The sequence below is a fragment of the Mustelus asterias genome, chromosome 1, assembly GCF_964213995.1.
Source record: "Mustelus asterias chromosome 1, sMusAst1.hap1.1, whole genome shotgun sequence".
Lineage (NCBI taxonomy): Eukaryota > Metazoa > Chordata > Chondrichthyes > Carcharhiniformes > Triakidae > Mustelus > Mustelus asterias.
This window is the reverse complement of record NC_135801.1, coordinates 145,951,868-145,974,133: the sequence shown is the minus strand read 5'-3', so window position 1 is coordinate 145,974,133 and position 22,266 is coordinate 145,951,868. Positions and strand designations below refer to the sequence as shown.

At 43.4% G+C, this 22,266-nt stretch overlaps 1 protein-coding gene across 1 annotated transcript in view; it reads left to right on the top strand.

The window, feature by feature from the left end:
• Positions 1–3,903: 3,903 nt before the first annotated feature.
• atp8b1 (ATPase phospholipid transporting 8B1) overlaps positions 3,904–22,266 on the top strand; it is a 154,081-nt gene continuing 135,718 nt past the window's right edge. Inside the window, exon 1 of the mRNA XM_078219950.1 lies at positions 3,904–4,088. The gene's annotated coding sequence lies outside the window, so the exon portion shown is untranslated. The remainder of the gene's footprint in view (positions 4,089–22,266) is intronic.

The window sequence follows — 22,266 nt, the reverse complement described above, 5'->3', positions numbered from 1 at the left end:
GGCAGGACTTGCAGATAGTGAGGAGCATTGTCAGAAGCTACAGAAGGATATAGATAGGCTGGAAATTTGGGCAAAGAAATGGCAGATGGAGTTCAATCCTGATGAATGCGAAGTGATGCATTTTGGTAGAAATAATGTAGGGAGGAGCTATATGATAAATGGCAGAACCATAAAGGGTGTAGATACGCAGAGGGACCTGGGTGTGCAAGTCCACAGATCCTTGAAAGTGACGTCACAGGTGGAGAAGGTGGTGAAGAAGGCATATGGCATGCTTGCCTTTATAGGACGGGGCATAGAGTATAAAAGTTGGGGTCTGATGTTGCAGATGTATAGAACGTTGGTTCGGCCGCATTTGGAATACTGTGTCCAGTTCTGGTCGCCACACTACCAGAAGGACGTGGAGGCTTTGGAGAGAGTACAGAGGAGGTTTACTAGGATGTTGCCAGGTATGGAGGGGTATAGTTATGAGGAGAGATTGGGTAAACTGGGGTTGTTCTCCCTGGAAAGACGGTGGATGAGGGGAGACTTAATAGAGGTGTATAAAATTATGAAAGGCATAGATAGGGTGAACGGTGGGAAGCTTTTCCCCAGGTCGGTGGTGACGTTCACGAGGGGTTATAGGTGAGGTTTAACACAGATATCAGAAGGACATATTTTACACAGAGGGTGGTGGGGGCCTGGAATGCGCTGCCAGGCAAGGTGGTGGAGGCGGACACACTGGGAACGTTTAAGACTTATCTAGACAGCCATATGAACGGAGTGGGAATGGAGGGATACAAAAGAATGGTCTAGTTTGGACCAGGGAGCGGCGCGGGCTTGGAGGGCCGAAGGGCCTGTTCCTGTGCTGTATTGTTCTTTGTTCTTTATATCTGCCCCCTTATTTTATTGATTTATTAGTGTCACAAGTAGACTCACATTAACACTGCAATAAAGTTCCTGTGAAAATCCCCCAGTCACCACATTCTGGCACCAGTTCGGGTCACTGAGGGAGAATTTAGCATGGCCAATTCCCCTAACCAACACATCTTTTGGACTGTGGGAAGAAACCGGGGCACCCGGAGGAAACCACCATTAGTGGCTATACCTTCTGTTGCTTCAGCCCCAATCATTGAATTTCCTCCCTGTGCACAATCTCACCTCACTTTCCTCCCTGTAGACACATCTGAAAGCCTGCCTCTTTCAACAAGATTTTGATAATCTGACCTCACATCTCCTTAAGTGTCATGATGTGGAGCTGCTGGCGTTGGACTGTGGTAGGCATCGTAAGTAGTCTCACAACACCAGGTTAAAGTCCAACAGGCTTGTGGATCCCGTAGCAGAGATATTTGAATCATCAATAGTCACGGGTGTGGTGCCTGAAGATTGGAGGATGGCAAATGTTGTGCCTTTGTTTAAAAAAGGCTGCAGGGAAAAGCCTAGGAACTACAGGCCAGTGAGCCTCACATCTGTGGTAGATAAGTTGTTGGGAGGTATTTTGAGAGACAAAATATACAGGCATTTAGAGATGCAAGGACTGATTAGGGACTGTCAGCATGGCTTTGTGAGTGGAAAATCATGTCTTATAAAGTTGATTGAGTTTTTTGAAGGGGTAACCAGGAAGGTAGATGGGGGCAGTGCAGTTGATGTTGTCTACATGGACTTTAGCAAGGCCTTTGACAAGGTACTACATGGTAGGTTGTTGCATAAGGTTAAATCTCACGGAATCCAGAGGTATCTAAATGGATACAAAATTGGCTTCTTGACAGAATGTGGAGATGCCGGTGTTGGACTGCGGTAAGCATTGGTGACTCACCTGAGGAAGAAGCTTGAGACTCCAAAAGCTAGTGCTGCCAAATAAACCTGTTGGACTTTAACCTGGTGTTGTAAGACTTCTTACTGTTCTTGACAGAAGCCAGAGGGTGGTTGTAGAGGGCTGTTTTTCAAACTGGAGGCCTGTGACCAGTGGCGTGCCTCAGGGTTCAGTGCTGGGTCCACTGTTATTTGTATTTATATTAATGATTTGGATGAGAATATAGGAAGCATGGTCAGTCAGTTTGCAGATGATACCAAGATTGGTGGAGTAATGGATAGCGAAGAAAGTTATTTCTGATTGCAACGGGATCTTGATCAATTGGGCCAGTGGCTGACAAATGGCAGATGGAGTTTAACTTAGATAAATGTGAGGTGATACATTTTGGTAGATTGAACCAGGCAGGACTTACTCAGTTAATGGTAGGGCGTTGGGTACAGTTACAGAACAACAAAATCTAGGGGTACATGTTCATAGCTCCTTGAAAGTGGAGTCACAGTTGGACAGAATGGTGAAGAAGGTATTCAGCATGCTTGGTTTGATTGGTCAGAACATTGGATACAGGAGTTAGGACATCTTGTTGAAGTTGTACAAGACATTGGTAAGGCCACACTTGGAGTACTGTGTGCAATTCTGGTCACCCTATTATAGAGAGAATATTACTAAACTAGGAAGAGTGCAGAAAAGATTTACTAGGATGCTACCGGGATTTGATGGCTTGAGTTATAAGGAGAGGCTAGATAGACTGGGACATCTTTCTCTGGAGCATAGAAGGCTGACGGGTGATCTTATAGAGGTCTGTAAAATAATGAGGGGCATAGATCAGCAAGATAGTCAATATCTTTTCCCAAAGGTAGGGGAGTCTAAAACTAGAGGGCATAGGTTTAAGGGGAGAGATACAAAAGTGTCCAGAGGTGCAGTTTTTCACGCAGAGGGTGGTGAGCATTTGGAACAAGCTGCCAGAGGTAGTAGTAGAGGCAGGTACAATTTTGTCTTTTAAAAAGCGTTTAGGCAGTTACATGGGTAAACATGGGTATAGAGGGATATGGGCCAAATCCGGGCAATTGGGATTAGCTTAGGTGTTTAAAAAAAAGGGCGGCATGGATAAATTGGGCCGAAGGGCCTGTTTCCATGTTGCAAATCTCGATGACTCTAGGTTTATTTGGTAGCATGAGCTTTCAGAATGCTGCCGCTTCATCAGGTGATGAAGGGATAGCGCTCTGAAAGCTTGTGCTACCAAATAAATCTGTTGGACTTTAACGTGGTGTTGTGAGACTACTTACTGCTCCTTAAGAGTGTCAGCATCATACTTTGTTTCATAATACTTACCTGAGGCGCCTTGGCACACTTCATGACATTAAAGGTACCACATAAATGTGGGTTGTTGTGTTTTCACAGGAGTGAAGAAAAGAAAAACACAAGGGTTTGTTTTAATTTCTGGAAAGAGGTGGAAAAAAAGGTTGGTTTTCTTGACTTAAATAAAGAACCCCTTTGTAATTTTCTTGGTAAGTACTATCTTCTCCGGTTCCAATCCTCAGCCAACAATTTCCTTTCTTTCTTCATACAAACCAGCTGTCTTAAATTTACAAACAGGATCCATTTGTTACCGAGTAACATCTGACACCACCTTTTATTTGCCAAGCTCTCTGATAAAACTGGGATAAGGTAATACATTAAAGGAGAGAAAAAAAACAACTGTTTGTGTATTTTCATCAAATCTCAGCCTCACTTTCTCTGCCGCCTTGTTATAATTTCTGTTTTATTCTGCAGCTTAGCCTCAGGTTATCTGCCTTCAGGTATTCAGGGAGTGTAGCTGTTTGCTCCACCTCTTTTTTTTCAAAAGATCATAAACTTAATTTCCACACTACTCCCTCACAGTCAAGAAACTTGTTTGAATGATTTGTATTTAAAAGGTAGAATTTTTACCACTGTGATCGTGTAACAAAGTACACTAATTAATTTCCAGTGTAACCCGAGAACAGCCAAATGAAGCTTCGGTAATGGAGTACAGTCTGAACAAAGTGATTGATGTTTCTGACGGTACCTGGAGTCACGTGATTTCAGTGCCATTCCAGCCTTATAGGAATAGGAAGTGTTCTGACTTCTGTTTCCTTAGTCAACGACATGTCATAGACGTTTGCAATTGTAGTGGGGGAAGAGGGAGGGAGAAAGAGAGAAAGAAGTTGAAGAACCTGTTTGGCAAGGTGCTTCTATTAAAAGAGGGTATTATACAGAAAGCAAATCTTTGGGTGGAGCACTCAAACAGAGGGAGGACGCATTTAACTTGTAGGGGACTCTGGTAAGACACTTTAATTGACTTTCTTTTTATAAAAGATTCCTTGGAAAGCCAGGTTTTTGGAATGTAAATTGCTGAGTGGAGGGGGGAGTAAGTGTTTGTGACTTTTATTTCAGTAAAATCTGTTGCTGTACGTGCCCGACTTTAATACCTTGGGCGGCGAACTTTCATCTGGTTAATTACGAGTTTTAGAAACCAACTATTTACCGTGTCTATTTAAATTTTACTGGCATGCGGTAGAGTGGCTCTGAGGAGGATATCTGCGACTGGTGGGTTTTATTCAGTTTAGTAAATGGTTTCTGTTTCTAAGTCATTAAAAGAAACCTTTTATGTTCTAATGATTAACAAATTAAAAGGTTACCTGCCCGCAGATTGCATCTAAGAGTTTGAATCGCGTGTAAGGTGGCCAAATGGCTCACACACTTTGTGATGGGTTGTTCGTTTGAATGCTTGCTTCATCTGTGAAGTTTACCTGTTAAGTTTACCGATTTGATATTGTATTGAAAGTACTTTTTTGGCTTTGAACGTGGGAGAGTTATTCCTCTCTGCCTGGTGCTATCTTCTTTGAGTCTAAAGCTAGTCTCTGTCGACGCTACTTTCCACAATTCCAAAGTGCGGTGAAGCTTTGCACTGCAACTTGACGCTGTTTAATGTTTTGAGTCGAACTCGATAATCACCTTCTTGCTCAACGAATTTGGACCGACAGAATACATATCTTCTGGCGATGATTCCACTGAACGCAAAATAACACATCTTGAGGACGAGACATCAAACCTTGGTTTGAGAAGGTTGTGATGGATGAGTGCTGGTGGGGGAAGTTTAATTCGAGTGGGAAACTTGCCTACCAACAGTGGAACAAGAAAGAATAAAAGGGTATTTTGATTTATTATTGTCATATGTATTGGTATACAGCAACAGTATTGTTTCTTGCACTCTATATGCATACTGTTCATAGAGAAGTAAAAGAGAGTGCAGAATGTAATGTTACAGTCATAGCTAGGGTGTGCAGAAAAATCAACTTAATGCAACGTAGGTCCATTCAAACCTGATGGTAGCAGGGAAGAAGTTGGTACCCGTCCTCAGACTTTATCTTTTTCTCGACGGAAGAAGGTGGAAGAGAGTATGTCAGGGGTGCGCTGGGTGCTTAATTATGCTGGCTGCTTTTCGAGGAAGTGGGAAGAGTAGACAGTGTCAATGGGTGGGAGGCTGGTTTGAGTAATGGACAGGGCTTCGTTCATGACCCTTTGTCATCTTGGGTAGAGCAGGAGCCATACCAAGCTGTGATACAACTAGAAAGAATGCTTTCCATAGCACATCTGTAAAAGTTGGTGCAAGTCATGGTGGACGTACCAAATTTCCTTAATCTTCTAAGAAAGTAGAGATGTTGGTCGGCTTTTTTAACTATAGTCTTGATGATGATCTGGACACTTAAAAAGTTGAAGCGCTCGTCCATTTCTACTTTTTCTCCATTGATGTAGACAGGGGCATGTCCTCCACTACGCTTCCTGAATTTAATGAATGTCTCCTTCATTTTGTTGACATTGAGGGAGAGATTATTGCCGTCGCACCAGTTCACCAGATTCGCCATCTCTTTCCTGTACTCTGTCTTGTCATTGTTTGAGAACCGACCTATTACGGTGGTGTCATCAGCAAACTTGAAAATTGAGTTGGAGGGGAATTTGGCCACACAGTCATAGGTGTAGAAGGAGTTTAGTAAAGGGTTGAGGGGACTGCCTTGTGGGGCACTGGTGTTGAGGATGATCATGGCGGAAGTGTTGTTGCCTATCCTTACTGATTGCGGTTTTTGGGTTAGGAATTTCAGGATCCAGCTGCAGAGGGAGGAGCTGAGGCCCAGGCCACTGAGCTGAGGCCCTGGCCACTGAGTTTGAAGATGAGTTTCATAGGAATAATGGTGTTGAAGACTAAGCTGTAGTCGATACATGGGTGTCTTTGTTATCTAGGTGTTCCAGGGTTGAGTGCACGGCCAGGTAGATGGCATCTGCTGTGGACCTGTTGCGACAGTAGGCGACCTGGGAAGCCAGGGGTATGTGAAAAAGGCCAGAGTCATACTGGCATGGATGAGAATTTAAGTGTTAAATGAGGAAAAGTGGATTTGGAAGTGAAGACTATTTTTAAATCTTGATACATCGAGGGTTTAAGGAGTTGCTGTAGATCAGCTGGAGTAGAGTGTGATGAGCAAGTGACAGTTAATATGGGTATGATTTGAGTAGTGAAGTTAAGTTAAGAAAATTGGATGTTGTGAATTTCTACAAGCTGCTATGTATGACGTTGAAGCAATTGTGAAATTCTTCAGCGATCCTTTGCCCATAGACACGCAGCCAGCTTCCAGTATCACTGAAGATTTGGCCAAAATGGATTTTGAGGTGAACTTCAGAGGGTAAAGTGTGAAGGTTGGAAGAGAAGCTTGCAAAAGATGCATTTACTGCATTGGGACAAGTAAAATGTGCAATGATGGTCCAACAGAGGAGAATCAGGGGAGGATGGCTCAGCTGACTCTGCCAAATGTCAAGGAAGACAGTGTTCTGGTTAGGAGTCGATACATGAACTGAAGTCAGGCCTTGTCTTTATTGCCACTCCACCAGCACCAGTTGTTTTAAGCACATTACCATCCTCCAGCCCTCAAGCCTGTCATTTAAAGTTTGTGTTGTTTATCATTATCCCCCTCATGTTGACGTCCATTCTTTCCCTTAAGTCTGCATTTCATCTCGGTATAAAATTTATCTCCTGTGGCCTCCCCTTGCTTCGGGCCTCCTGTTGCCTCCCCATTCACAGAAATGTCCTACCCACAAGCTTGACCATTGCTAGCCCCAACTCCCCCCTCCTTCCCCTTTTTATCCATATTTAATCCCACTCTTGCAACCACCAACTCTTCCTCATGTTTCCCATAAAGCTTCATGTTTAAATTGCCAATTTTCTTGCTTTTGGCCTATTAAAAGTCATAATACCTCTCTAATTTAAGATTTCACTCATCTGTCTTTAATGCCCTCTGTTCAAGCTAAGTTGTGATAGATCTCTCAAATCTAATCCTATCCCCTGTCTGATCTTTGCCCTGACAATTTTTTACGCAATATTTCTGTCAATCTATTTCTTCCAGGCATTTTCAATTTGGCATTTGGGAACTTTAATTTGACAATTTGTCAGCTTAACTGTGCTGCTGCCATGGGAACCTGACATGGTAAATATGGTAGTGCTCTCATGACCGAAAGACAGACTGCAGGCCATCAATGTGAAGGCCTACTGGTCTCATCCACATCCTGAGAGTAAATATGTTTACTGCTCAGACTGCAGTACAGAACTGAAGGACTGCATCATTGCTGGGAGTGCCAGAAAGGAAGTTAAACCAAGTTCCTGCCTGTCAGTTCAAAGATCCATGCAGGAAATCATGTGACATTGGTCAAAGATGGCTGCAATTGCTCCAACTATGATTAACTTGTTCATTGTAATTTTAAAAATTCATTCATGGGATCTGAATGCCTTTAACACTCTGAATTATAAACTGATGGAATGCTGCATTCTGAACAGTGTTCTCAACATTTGGAAGTTGTGAAAGATTGTCTTGTCTGTGATCTCAAATCACTGCTTTCCAACCTTCAACATGTCACGGCGCACCTCCTATACTGGGGCGGGGGGCAACTTTTGAGGCACACTACTTATTTTCTCTGGACTGTCCTCCAGCAAAATGGGGCAGTTTTCAGCCTGCTTTCGCCATCAGAGAATGGTGACATGGGCAGAAAATCCAGAGGAAATTGGGAAACATGGGTTACCATGTTCTACTGTGCGTGTGTGAATGCCTAAGATCTGATTTCAGCCATAATAAAGCTGAGCACTGATAGCTTCAATTCTGGCTATCACAAAATCTGGGCTATTGACTTGGAAAATGTGAACAATGTAGGTATAAGCTGCTGAAGGGAACCTTGATTCCCTTAAAAATACAGTTTACAAAAATCCTGCATGAACTGGATAAATTAATGAAATGGTATTCAACATTAATGTTGACTGTTTCTCTCCACAGATGCTGCCTGATTATCTGAGTTTTTCCAACCCTTTATTTCTTGTCAGATTTCCAGCATCTGCAGTATTTGCTTTCGTAATATTTTGAATACTATAACTTCAGTTAGAAAAATGAAGTGCGATGGGAAAAAAAGTGGTAACATAATTCATGAAGAAAGAAGGGAAGGTTGAAATGCTGGGACTGTCTCAGCATAATGCTAATCTTGTTTCTAGGCATTAGTTAAACATAACTGAAGATACAAGTTATTGACATGCTTTCAATATTGTGATTTTTCGGAACATCATACCTGTCTCTTATTTCTCCTGGGTTTTTGCACCCATTTTCTGTGCAGGCGCATGGGGTTCCAAGTCCTGTTTGTCGTGTGCCTGAAAGTGGAGGATGAACCCATGAGCTTCAAACTGTTGGGCGGCACAGTGGTTAGCACTGCTGCTTCACAACTCCAGGGGCCCGGGTTTGATTCTGGCCTTGGTCACTGTTAGTGTGGAGTTTGCATGTTCTCCTCCTACTTGTGTTGGTTTCCTCCAGTGCTCCGGTTTCCTCCCACAGTCCACAAGGATGTGCAGGTTGGGTGGATTGGCCATGTTAAGTTGCCCCTTAGTGTCCGAAGATGTGTAGGTTAGATGGATTAGCCGTGGGAAATGTCTGGGGTTGTGGGGATAGGGTGAGGTGGAAGGCCTCAGTAAGGTACCTTGTCAGAGTGTCAGTACAGACTCGATGGCGGCCTCCTGCCCTGTCGGGATTCTATTCTCAGAAATAAACCTTGTGCATCTCCTCCAGCTCCACTCTTGTTTTATTCACCCTTGGCTTTTCTAATCTTTTGCTTCTCATTCTATTTTTTGTGTGCTTGATTTCCTTATTGTACCTAGATTTCAAGTATGCGCACTTAAAAATAAAAATTATTTGAATTTCTCAATTCAAGTTAGTCTCCTTGTTATATCATTTGAGGGCTGCAAATTTTCTTATAGCTGTCAAGTTAATGAAACTGAAATTTTCCTGTTCTTACTTGTCATCTTGTTTGAATACTGACGGAACACAAGCCGTCTTCCAATTCATTCGAACAATTCCAGCTTTCATAGAACATAGAACAGTACAGAACAGGCCCTTCCCTTCAGCCCACGATGTTGTGCCGAGCTTTATCTGAAACCAAGATCAAGCTATCCCACTCCCTATCATCCTGGTGTGCTCCATGTGCCTATCCAATAACCGCTTAAATGTTCCTAAAGTGTCTGACTCCACTATCACTGCAGGCAGTCCATTCCACACCCCAACCACTCTCTGCGTAAAGATATCCGTCCTGTATCTCCCACCACGAACCCTATAGTTATGCCCCCTTGTAATAGCTCCATCCACCCGAGGAAATAGTCTTTGAGCGTTCACTCTATCTATCCCCTTCATCATTTTATAAACCTCTATTAAGTCTCCCCTCAGCCTCCTCCGCTCCAGAGAGAACAGCCCTAGCTCCCTCAACCTTTCCTCATAAGACCTACCCTCCAAACCAGGCAGCATCCTGGTAAATCTTCTCTGCACTCTTTCCAGCGCTTCCACATCCTTCTTATAGTGAGGTGACCAGAACTGCACACAATATTCCAAATGTGGTCTCACCAAGGTCCTGTACAGTTGCAGCATAACCCCACGGCTCTTAAACTCCAACCCCCTGTTAATAAAAGCTAACACACTATAGGCCTTCTTCACAGCTCTATCCACTTGAGTGGCAACCTTTAGAGATCTGTGGATATGGACCCCAAGATCTCTCTGTTCCTCCACAGTCTTCAGAACCCTACCTTTGACCCTGTAATCCACATTTAAATTAGTCCTACCAAAATGAATCACCTCATATTTATATTCCCTTTAAACTTTTCTCCTTTCACCCTTAACCCATGCCCTCTGGTTTTTTTCTCCCCTAGCCTCAGCGGAAAAAGCCTGCTTGCATTCATTCTATCTATACCCATCAAAATCTTATACACCTCTATCAAATCTCCCCTCAATCTTCTACGCTCCAGGGAATAAAGTCCCAACCTATTCAATCTCTCTCTGTAGCTCAGCTTCTCAAGTCCCGGCAACATCCTTGTGAACCTTCTCGGCACTCTTTCAATCTTATTTTCATCCTTCCTGTAACTAGGTGACCAAAACTGTACACAATAGGAAAATCAATCCAAGCCAAGATAAATTGGTTGAAAACTGTTCCAGTAAAGGCTTGCATTTCTTTTGTCCATCCTGCTAGTGAGGTTTTTGAGATGGCCGGATACCATCAGAAATTTCAGACAATACAAGACGCACGAAGCCAGTGTCTCAGTTTAAAGACATAACCTTTTATTTTGATCAATGGCCGTTAGGAGAAAGCATCAAAGGGATGGAGCAGCTAGCCCCCTCCAAAGAATTCTGGCATAGACAATTCAAATCAGATCGATTGATAGAATTTCTTATCAATTACTCCCGCCTTTAATTGAATGCATTAATTTCTATGATTTTAAATCATAATCATTTGTCTACACTAGCACTGCAATGAAGTTACTGTGAAAATCTGCGGGATGCCACACTCCAACACCTGTTCGGGTACACTGAGGGAGAATTTAGCATGGCCAATACATTTAACCAGCACGTCTTTCAGACAGTGGGAAGAAACCGGAGCGCCTGGAGGAAACCCACTGGGAGAACTTGCAGACTCCGCACAAACAGTGACCCAAGCTGGGAATTGAACCCGGGTCCGTGGTGCTGAGAGGCAACAGTGCTAGCCACTGTGCCACCCTTGTTATGTAGTCCCGAGGGAATGCTGCACTGAAAGGTAAAATTTTCCCTCGGTGTACCCGAACAGGTGCTGGAGAGTGGCGTCTAGGGGATTTTCACAATAACTTCATCGCAGTGTTAATGTAGAGAAGTGATTATGATTTTAAAACGCATGCTAATATTTGGAATGTATTAATGTATTTTTAAGAATCATTGTTCACTTTAACTTGGGTTCTGTGCAGAAACAGCTAGGTTGGGGTCTGAACCCACAGCATCCTGATTCAGAAAGGTGCTGCAACAGAACCAAGGCTCACAAATGGTTCACACGGGAAAATAATGCAAATAAATTGGAATGAAAAATTGACAGATTAAACCATCCATGATAATTGGGAACATGTTAACAGTGAACATTAAGGATGCAAATTAGACTTTTTGAACAAAATGTGCAGTTCCTCAGATGAGTTGGAAAATATATCAAGCTTTTTAATAATGAGGCATATTTGAAACCTAGGTTCAGTAACACCAGCAAATCGAACATTCAATAGATAATTTTGAGGAGAGAGTTTTTTATTTATTAGTCACAAGTAAGGCTTACATTAACACTGCAATGAAGTTACTGTGAAATTCCTCTAGTTGCCACAATCCGGCGCCTGTTCAGACCAATTCATCTAACCAGCATGTCTTTCGGACACGGGGAGAACGTGCAAACTCCACACAGACAGTGACCCAAGCCGGGAATCGAACCCGGGTCCTTTGTGCTGTGAAGCAGCAGTGCTTGCCACTGTGCTGCCCCCTACAAAGATTAGAAAGGCTCACAGTGAATGAAGACAGACAAACTGGTAATATCAAAGCAAAATGTAATGCATTTAATGAAGTAAAAAGTATAGCTAACGTAAGGGTAGGTTTGATTGGTAATGTAAAAAATAACTGGTGATGGAGCTGTGGAAATTTTCAATGGTTACTTCATTGTCTGCATGATGTGGCAATGGAAGATGAGGAGGAGGTTGTTGCACAATTAAACTGGGTAACATGCATCACTGAATAAATTGTAGGAACTCCCAAAGGTGAAAAGCCAGCAGATCTTGACAGCACATATCCTAGATTGATGAAGGAGTCAGAAGAAATGGCAGCGACTCCAGCAAATTTTCCAAAGCTCCTTGGAATATGGAGGTTGTGCTAGTTGCCTGGAATGTTGCCACTTGAATACCCCTGTTCAGAAAGGAATAAGCCAAGCAACTATAGGCAAGTCAGCCCAAGATCAATAGGTAAATTTTGGCGAACATTAGTAACTTGCTTTGAAATTCATGGGATAATTATGAATAGCCAATGGCAATTGTAGAAGGCAAGTTTACGTCAGCAAAGTGTAATGCTGTCCATTGAGGAAATTAAGGTATGCTGATAAAAGACATGTCACGGGCGTGTACTTAATGGATACAAAACAATTTTTCTGAATTTGGTTTGGAAATAGGAAGCAATATGTGCGTCAAATTCCTCTGAGGAAATATTTTTCGTAAGTTCCATCAATATTTGCTTCATGTTTCCAAATCTATGCCCGCCTAGTACAATGTTTTTTATGTATGGTTTTTCCTCTTGCAATGAAATTGGTTATGTGTGCAGCTTAATTTGTGATCAGTCTGCCAAACTCTGCCCTTGCTGAATGTTGTATGTCTTGTATTCCAGACGCCTGTAGGGTGGTGTCAGCTTTTAACGCCAACTTGTGTTTTTGTAATTGGGCTTATGAGCTGCTTTATTTTCAAACTGGCACAACAAAAACCATATGGGGTGGGGATCATGATTCTTACATTTGTTGTTGAAGATTCATTAAAGCCATTCTAATCTAATCTTCTAACTGCATTTGGATAAAATTAAAGTGGTAAATGGGAGGGGATAAAGTGTTAGAATAACAGGTTAGAAATTGCCTGACTCGGGGCCTGATTTTCCCAAATCTTCGTGCCCATTTTCGGGCGCGAAATCGCAGTAAAGTTGGGCGTCGGGCCTATACCGCGATCTGCACCCGATTCCGAGCAGCTTTACCGACACCCGATTCGGACGCGGGTCTGGCCCGCGCCCGAATCGGACGGCCCAACGATTTAAATGCATTTAAATCGACTTAATGAACCACGCACCCAACTCTACCGCCAAATCCCACTTTACCGTCTTCTGGCCCGATCCGCGTCTGCGCTGTTACCGACCTGCAAAATAAAAGTCTGAAGTCGCCGCTGCAGCCTCCGAAGAGCGGGGTCAGAGACTGCAACGGCTCTCTGACCCAGGTCATCCTCTGGTCGGGGTGGGAAGAGGAGAGGGGGTGTGATGTCTCATCCCCTAGGGGGGTGGGAAGAGGAGAGGGGGTGTGATGTCTCATCCCCTGGGGGGGTGGGCGGTGGGAGGGGGGGTGACATCTCATCCCCTGGGGGGGGGGTGTGATGTCTCATCCTCTGGTCGGGGGAGTGGGGGGGGGGCGTTCCGCTACCTGTCTGTGGCCGATCCCTCCTGGCACCATCACTGGTACACTACCAGCCACCGATTTACTCTTCCCTGCAGGTGGGAGAGATGCCCCCCCACCACCACCCCAGGGGATGATTGGTCACACACACACACACACCCGACCAGAGGATGAACGTCAGAGAGCCACTCTTTCCGCTTTACTACTTTTTTTTCGCGCCTGGGCACGCTGTCAGATTTTTTTCAAACTGCGCATGCGCGGTTCAGAGCTCCGATCGGTCCGCCAGTGCTAAGCCCCAACCACAGGGCGGGTCGGACTGGAGCCAGCAAAAAGCGTATGGGCGCACTGCAAAGAGGATTCCGGGCGCGGATCTATTTGACGCCCAGATCCGGCACTTAGACTCAAAATGGTAAAATTCCCCCCTCAGTGTGTGCGTGCGTGAAACTGATGTTAGAATGGCCTAACTGGTGGTAAAATGAATAGATTTCTCTTCTTTTGCGGAATTGGTGGTTGGTTCTACACCATGGCTGGAATGCTCCAGCCGTTCATGCCCTGTCCCAGCTGTCAGCAAGAATGGAGAATTTGATTCTCGACCAAATCTCCGTTCGCTGTTACGGGTGAGGTCAGAGAATCCAGCCCCATGTCTCTTGGTAGATATCTTGAACTGATTAAGTTTGAGTTGGCCTTGGTTTTAACAATGTTGCAAACTTCAAATTGACACACCTAAGATGGCGCTGGAGCGTGGTGACTTCTTGCAAGCTGTGCCCAGCATACCTTCTAATTCTATCTTTTATGCTCGTTCTATGCTTCCAAAACTTTATTCATTAAGTTGACCTTTCTCTACACCCTTGCTATGATTGTAACACTACGTTCTGCATTCTCTCGTTTCCTTCTCTATGAACGGTATGCTTTGTCTGTATAGTGGGCAAGAAACAATACTCTTTACTGTATGTTAATACATGTGACAAAATAATAAATCAAAAGCTCAGGTGAGAAACTGTGCCCATGTTTGGGGTTCAACTCCACAGCTCTTAAGCCACCTGTTCTAACTGGAACATGCAACAAACCCTGCATTTTAAAAAAAAAATAGACTCTGCTTCATTGTGGCAGCACTCTTGCCTGAGTTAGAAATTTGTATGTTAAAGCCTGTAAGAGGTGTCCTTACTGTCAGTTTTTCACTTTAGGATTTTTATAAAGTACAAGCTTATACAGGCACAGGCTTTAGGCTCAACCGCAAATATGTTTATTAGCAAAAAACTCCAAATGCCCTCATACAAGAACTCCAAACTAGTGTAACAAGGCTGCGCTACATTCAAAACCCAACTTTTTAATAAAAGCCTCCGCTGAAAAAAAATCACAGACATAATTCTATTCTAGTACATGGCGCTATGAGTTAAATGCGGATTATTGTGACCGACCATGGGTCATTTCAAAAATTAATGGGTGGCACAGTGGTTAGCACTGCCGCACAGTGCCACGGACCCACTTCAATTCCAGCTTCAGGTCACTGTCTGTGTGGACATCTCCCCGTGTCTATGTGGGTTTCCTCCGGGTGCTCCGGTTCCTCCCGCAGTCCAAAGATGTGTGGGTTGGGTGGATTGGCCATGCTAAATTGTCAGTGGTTACGGGGATAGGGCCTGGGTAGCATTGTTGTCAGTACAGGCTCGATGGGCCGAATGACCTCCTTCCGCACTGTAGGGATTCTATTCTAAAACCCTAAGTTTCTGCCCAAACCTCACCTTGAATCCCCTCAGGATTACAAAATTTTATCAATAATATCAACGCATGTTTTCTGGAGCAATTCTGTTCAGATGGTCACTGCTTAGCACCTTTTTGGCCTGGTTCCTGCCTTAATCCACACAAACCAATTCATCATGATGTTGTTTCTATGACTGAAACGATTACCCCATTTTGGGTTTGATGTCTCTGGCTCCCAAGTTGATATGTATGTCCGTTTCTCCTTGGATGTTGTTGATATTTGGAGAGGCAGTAGCCTAGTGGTATTATCGCTAGACTAATAATCCAGAAGCTCAGCTAATGTTCTGGGGACCCGGGTTCAAATCCCACCACAACAGATAGTGGAATTTGAATTCAATAAAAAAAAGTCTCGCATTAAGAATCTACTGATGACCATTGTCGATTTGTTGGAAAAAACCCATCTAGTTCACTAATGTATTTTAGGGAAGGAAATCTGCCGTCCTTACCTGGTCTGGCCTCCATGTGACTCCAGATCCACAGCAGTATGGTTGATGCTTAACTGTCCTCCAAGGGCAACTAGGGATGGGCAATAAATGCTAGCCAGCCAGCGACGCCCTGTCCCATGAATGAATCAAAAAATATTTACAAGATTCATTACGTGTCGAACATTCATTCTGAGGAAATTTTACCCAGTTTCCAGTCCTCATGGTCTTTGAACCATAGTACATGTGAGATGGTGCCCATTCCCCATTGAGCCGTTGCTGCAGCTGCCCCAAGCTTTAGTGCATCCCTGGTCCTTGGATTGTGTCATTCCAGAACACACAGTCATGGGCAAGTCTTTGCATTGAAAGGCTAGCAAGTTTCAGGCAGACCAGCTCTTGCTGATGTTTGTTTGTATAATGGCTGTTATCTGGAACATTAGCTCTGATCATCTCCCAGTTTCTTTAATTGGATTAGTTTGATGCCACTATTTTGTCTCTGAGGTGGTAATGTCCTGGCGTCTTTACACTGAATCAAGATGTTTTTAAGATTAGTACAATACAGTTCACCTCTCTGTAGGTTGAAGTTTGGTCTGTTTGTTTGCAGTATTTATGTCCATGGAGCTTTTCAGGTTTTATGTGTAATAAAAGTCCAGTTGGGGGAGATTCCAGTCCAACAAATCCCACTTCCAGGTTTTGGTTATGCAACATGCATCATGAGACTTCAGTGCAACTCCAAATGAGTGCTGTGTTTTTGGAAGTGTCATCTCTTATAAATGTCGAACTGGAGCCCTGACTCAATTCTGGGAACTTGGGAGATCTTGTTGCATTATTTAAAATAAAGAGCATTTTTCCACTGTCTTAGGTAGCTCAGCAAAAAGAATAGATGAGATAACTTTTTAGAATCACAGAATCATAGAAACCCTACAGTACAGAAAGAGGCCATTCGGCCCATCGACCACAATCCCACCTAGGCCCTACCCCATATCCCTACATATTTTACCCACTAATCCCTCTAACCTACACAAGTCAGGACTCGAGGGGCAATTTAAGCATGACCAATCAACCTAACCTGCACATCTTTGCAACGTAGGAGGAAACCAGAGCACCCGGAGGAAACCCACGCAGACACGAGGAGAATGTGCAAACTCCACACACAGTGACCTAAGCTGGGAATCGAACCCAGGTCCCTGGAGCTGTGAAGCAGCAGTGCTAACCACTGTGCTACCGTACCGCCCCAGTTGGATCTGAATGACCATTGCTTTGTGGGTTCATACTATGTGCAAAATTACTGCTACAATTTTGAATAATGTGCATTGCATGGTGGCACAGTGGTTAGCACTGCTGCTTCACAGCAGCAGGGACCCAGGTTCGATTCCTGGCTTGGATCACTGTATGGAGTTTGCATGTTCTCCCTGTGTCTGCGTGGGTTTCCTCCGGGTGCTCTGGTTTCCTCCCACAGTCCAAAAATGTGTGGGTTAGGTGGATTGGCCATGCTAAATTGAACCTTTAGTATCATGGAGACTAGCTAGGGTTATGGAAATAGGGCCTGGGTGGGATTGTGGTCGGTGCAGACTCGCTGGGCCGAATGGCCGCTTCCTGCACTGTAGGGTTCTATGATTCTACGTTTCAAATTAATCAATGCCATGCCATGTTTATATTGAAAAATAAGGTGCTATGTAATTCCAATTGCAGTTCTCTCTTTTCCCCCCAAATAATTGTTTGAGTGATATAGAAAATTAAATTAGTTGTATAATGTTTATCCTACCAAATTTCTCAAAACGTCAAAAATAAATTTGAGATTTCTGCTGCTGTAGCCGTAAGAAACTCATTGCGGTATCCAACAGCGGCTCCTGCTACTGCAGGACAGGATTCACTGTCTAAATTCGCGCACACAGCAGGAGCTCTAACTGACCTGTCCTATTAGAATTTCTATTGTGTGCTGCACGTCAATTTCTGACCATTCCCTTTAAATGATAAGGACATAATGCACTAGAGATACTTTATCAAGCAATATGTGTTCAGCAGGCAAGGCAATTTGATTACTGTGTCTTATCAGAAATTTTCTTGTAGGTAAATTTAATATATTTCAAAACCCACCCCCACCACCTTAGTCAAATAGTGGCCCTCAGCCACTCCACATTACAAAACAAACAAACAGTGCAAGCTTGGAGAGGGCATTGACTCTGTCATTATTCCATGTTTCCTGTATTCTTCCCTGTATCCATCATCGCAAATGCAATGCCTGGCTAATTTCCACCACAAACTCAATGATGCTGAGACCAATTTTTATGTTCCTCATATCAGCTGAAACTAGGATTGGAGCCTAGAATCTTCATGGTCTGTGATATATGTTTCTGAGATGATAAACTCCATTACATATGGAGCAGGAAAAGAGGGGGTCTCATTCCCCCTCTGGTTACACTGCGAAATAATAAAGATGCCATTGCCAAAGGAGGAAAGGGATTATTAGCTAGCAAATTTCTCCCTGAATTATAATGCGGTCCTTCCATCCCAAGCCTGGAATGTTATTCTACCTGATGACTCTGATTCCATTTTGCAAGTTGAAGTCCCAGCTATGTTTATAAGTTTATACTTTTGGGGTGCACATTATGTACGTTAGCTGTACAGCTTTTCAGTGGACTGCCTTCATAATGTGGCGCTTTCTTTTTGGTTGAATCAATACCTAAACAATAATGGGAAGTATTGATAAAATAACATGAAAACTTGACATCCTTTGGATGAAGCATGGTTATTCCCACCATTTTATTATAAGCTGTTGACAAAGGAAAATGAAAACTCAAGGCTCTGCCGTTTGGGTCAGACCACGCCACAGTAAAACTATTGACTAGTGAAATAGAAGCGACTTAGGACACTATTTTTGATTGTCCATTAACTGCATAACACTGTAGCACTGAGTCATCAAATCAAAACACTTGCCCTTGTCTTATCTAGCAACCCATATATCAGAGGCACATCGCGTGTTCTCTTCCCAGTATTGTGTAGGCGTTGATTCAACAAAAAGGAAAGCATGACGTTATGAGACCCCCTCTCCTGCTCCATATGTTATGAACACTGAAAAGCTGTAGCTCATATACATGATGTGGAGATGCTGGCGTTGGACTGGGGTAAACACAGTAAGGAGTCTGACAACACCAGGTTAAAGTCCAACAGGTTTATTTGGTAGCCAAGCATTTGCTACCAAATAAACCTGTTGGACTTTAACCTGGTGTTGTTAGACTCCTTACTGCTAATATACATAACATGCATCCCAAAAATATATATTTATAAATAACATAGCTGGGACTTCAACTTGCAAAATGGAACCTGAGTCATCAGGAAAATAACATTCCAGGCTTGGGATGGAAGGACTGTAATATTATTCAGGGGGAAATTTGCAGACTAATATTCCCTTTCCTCCACTAGCAATGGCATCTTCATTGTTTTGTAGTACAGCCATGTGGGACTGGGCTCATTTACCTTGAGAATGAAACCAATGCTTTTTCAGGAGATAAGTATGGGAACACAAAACCTACAATCACTAATGCCATTACCTGAGTGAGCAATCCAAAATATACCCTTAAAGGCTGAAGATTGATGAGAAACCTGTTGGAGGAAGGAGAAGAGACCTGTTGACGTTTCAAGTGTAGCGACGAGTGTTTGATACATGAAGAATGTTTGGGTCAAGCTATGGGGGAAAGAAAAAGCATTGAACAAAAGGTGATAAATGTGGTCAACAGATAGCATCTGTAACAACAAAAGGAAGGATGTAGATGAGAAATCAACAAGCCAAGTCTTTGTTTTGATCAGTAATCCACAGAAAGATGAGTTCCAGAAACACAAGTTGACTGTTCTCGATTCGACAATTTGCATTCATGAAATAACATCTCAGAGGAGGGTGTCCCTTCACCAGATTTTCTTTATTCACAAACGTATCTCCACTCCTAAGAGTTCTTCAGATACAGAGTCAGAATCTGGAGTGTCAGTAGCCCAGATACTCATTATTTACACAGCTGAGACTTCCTGATTGGGCAGGCAATCACTACAATCAATATGTCACTTTAAAGTTGCAAAATGTTCCAAAATTTTCATAAAGCATTTTATGAGCATCTTTAAAGGATGAAAGGGAGGTGAAAAGTTCCAGGAGGGAATTTCGGAATGTGTGGCCTCAGCAGCTCAATGTATGGTCACCAACATCAGAGAGATCAAAATTAGATACGTGCAAGAGGCTGGAATTGGAGAAATAAGAGTGTCCTGGGAGGGTTAAAGGATTGGAGAAAATTGCAGATTTATGAAGGTTGTGGAGCTGAAAACCAGAATGAGAATTTTCATCTGTAGGAATTGCTTTGAGCATTGGTATGATGCGTTAACAAGACTTTGTGCAAGTTAAAACAGGGGCAGCAAAGTTTTGGATGAGTTTTAAGTTTATAGATGGTGGAAGCTAAGGTTGGCTGGTACCCTTCTTTCCCAGAGCACCATATTTGAATTCTTCTAGTCAAATTTCCAACTCTTTTTTTTTGTTGCTTAAATCATTCCACTATTGGTGACCATTTATTAAATTCTTTAATACTGAGGAGTATCCTCATGAACTCACTCCACAGACAGGCATCAGGGAAGGAAACACAGTTTTACTCACTCCACATTTCAAATGACAAGTGCTCCCTCAGGGTGGTCCAAGGGCAGATCACCCAGAGTCACCTGACAATTCCCTTAAAGGGGTATGCCCCAACATAACCATGATTTCAGCCAAGTCTCATCTCTGAAATTTCCTTCCTCGACCTCTTTTGTCTAATTACTCCCCTTGCTGCTTGAAAATTTATCTGCTCAAATATTTATTTCTATAACTGTGTCAAATTTTGTTCGATAAATGCTCATGTGGAGCACATTGACGTTTTATTCAGAGCCCCACTAAATTTGCTATAGTAATGTTTCTATGCACTATTCCACAGAAAATACTAATTGTCATTTAAATGTAAATTTTTTACTCTTAGAGATGAGGGCTTATTTGGTATCAGCTTTCCCCACCCAGCTTTTCAAGTGAAGGATAATGGTGATGCTGGTGTATTTACAGTGGAGTCACTGTCACAGATCCTATCTGTTTCAGCCTCATGTTGCCTCGTTTATACTATTGACATAATTTAGAATTTGTGTGCTCAGGAAAACACTTTGCACACGGATTCACAAATGCAAACAAAGCTCCCTCCCAGTGGTTAAACAGCAACTGTATCCATTCTCTTAAAAATAAGTTGGGGATCACTGCATGAGAACAGAATGGAAGCAAAATACTGTGGATGTTGGAAAGGCCCAGCTGGTCTGGCAACATCTGTGGACTGAGAAATAGAGTTAACATTTTGAGTCCATGTGACTCTGAGGCTTTCTGGACTCCAAGTGTTAACTCTTTCATTCTCTGCTGCCAGTGCTGCTGTGTCTTTCCAGCTTTACTTGTGTTTATTTGCGACGGAATGGACATTTACTCACTCATGCTCAGACTCGTAGTCTGAAAGCTCTCCCTTTCACACCCATTGTCATCCAACAACAACCACCCCCCCCCCCCCCCCCCCAACTCCATGTCAGTGTTTTCACAGCTGTCTTGAGGTTGTCAACTTCATCAGATGACCTCCAGGGTGCAGTTCCCTTGACTTCACCCTCCTGCCATTGTTCCTCAGCATATCCATCTCCATGGTGCACCAAACTACCATCAAAGTTCATAGACTCTACATTACCAGATTAGATGCTTCTCCACTAGTCTTTTTCCACCATGCTCTCATCTTTTTAAAACCAAGTGTTTTGGAGAAAAATGAGTTGTTTTTGATGCCCATATAATTTTCTCACTAGGTTGCTCACTACAGTGTCCTGAGGATTAACCTTTTAATTCCTGAAGAGTTCACAACCTCGAAGTTGCCTGTGATGCACCGTTGTTTCCAAGCAAGGTTTTTTGTTTTTGTTCACTCATTGAATGGTGGGTGTACATAGAACATAGAACATAGAAAGCCACAGCACAAACAGGCCCTTCGGCCCACAAGTTGCGCCGATCACATCCCCACCTCTAGGCCTATCTATAGCCCTCAATCCCATTAAATCCCATGTACTCATCCAGAAGTCTCTTAAAAGACCCCAACGAGTTTGCCTCCACCACCACCGACGTCAGCCGATTCCACTCACCCACCACCCTCTGAGTGAAAAACTTACCCCTGACATCCCCCCTGTACCTACCCCCCAGCACCTTAAACCTGTGTCCTCTCGTAGCAACCATTTCAGCCCTTGGAAATAGCCTCTGAGAGTCCACCCTATCCAGACCCCTCAACATCTTGTAAACCTCTATCAGGTCACCTCTCATCCTTCGTCTCTCCAGGGAGAAGAGACCAAGCTCCCTCAACCTATCCTCATAAGGCATGCCCCCCAATCCAGGCAACATCCTTGTAAATCTCCTCTGCACCCTTTCAATGGCTTCAACATCTTTCCTGTAATGAGGTGACCAGAACTGCGCGCAGTACTCCAAGTGGGGTCTAACCAGGGTCCTATAAAGCTGCAGCATTATCTCCCGACTCCTAAACTCAATCCCTCGATTAATGAAGGCTAGTACGCCATACGCCTTCTTGACCGCATCCTCCACCTGCGAGGCCGATTTAAGAGTCCTATGGACCCGGACCCCAAGGTCCTTCTGATCCTCTACACTGCTAAGAATGGTACCCTTCATTTTATACTGCTGCTCCATCCCATTGGATCTGCCAAAATGGATCACTACACACTTATCCGGGTTGAAGTCCATCTGCCACTTCTCCGCCCAGTCTTGCATTCTATCTA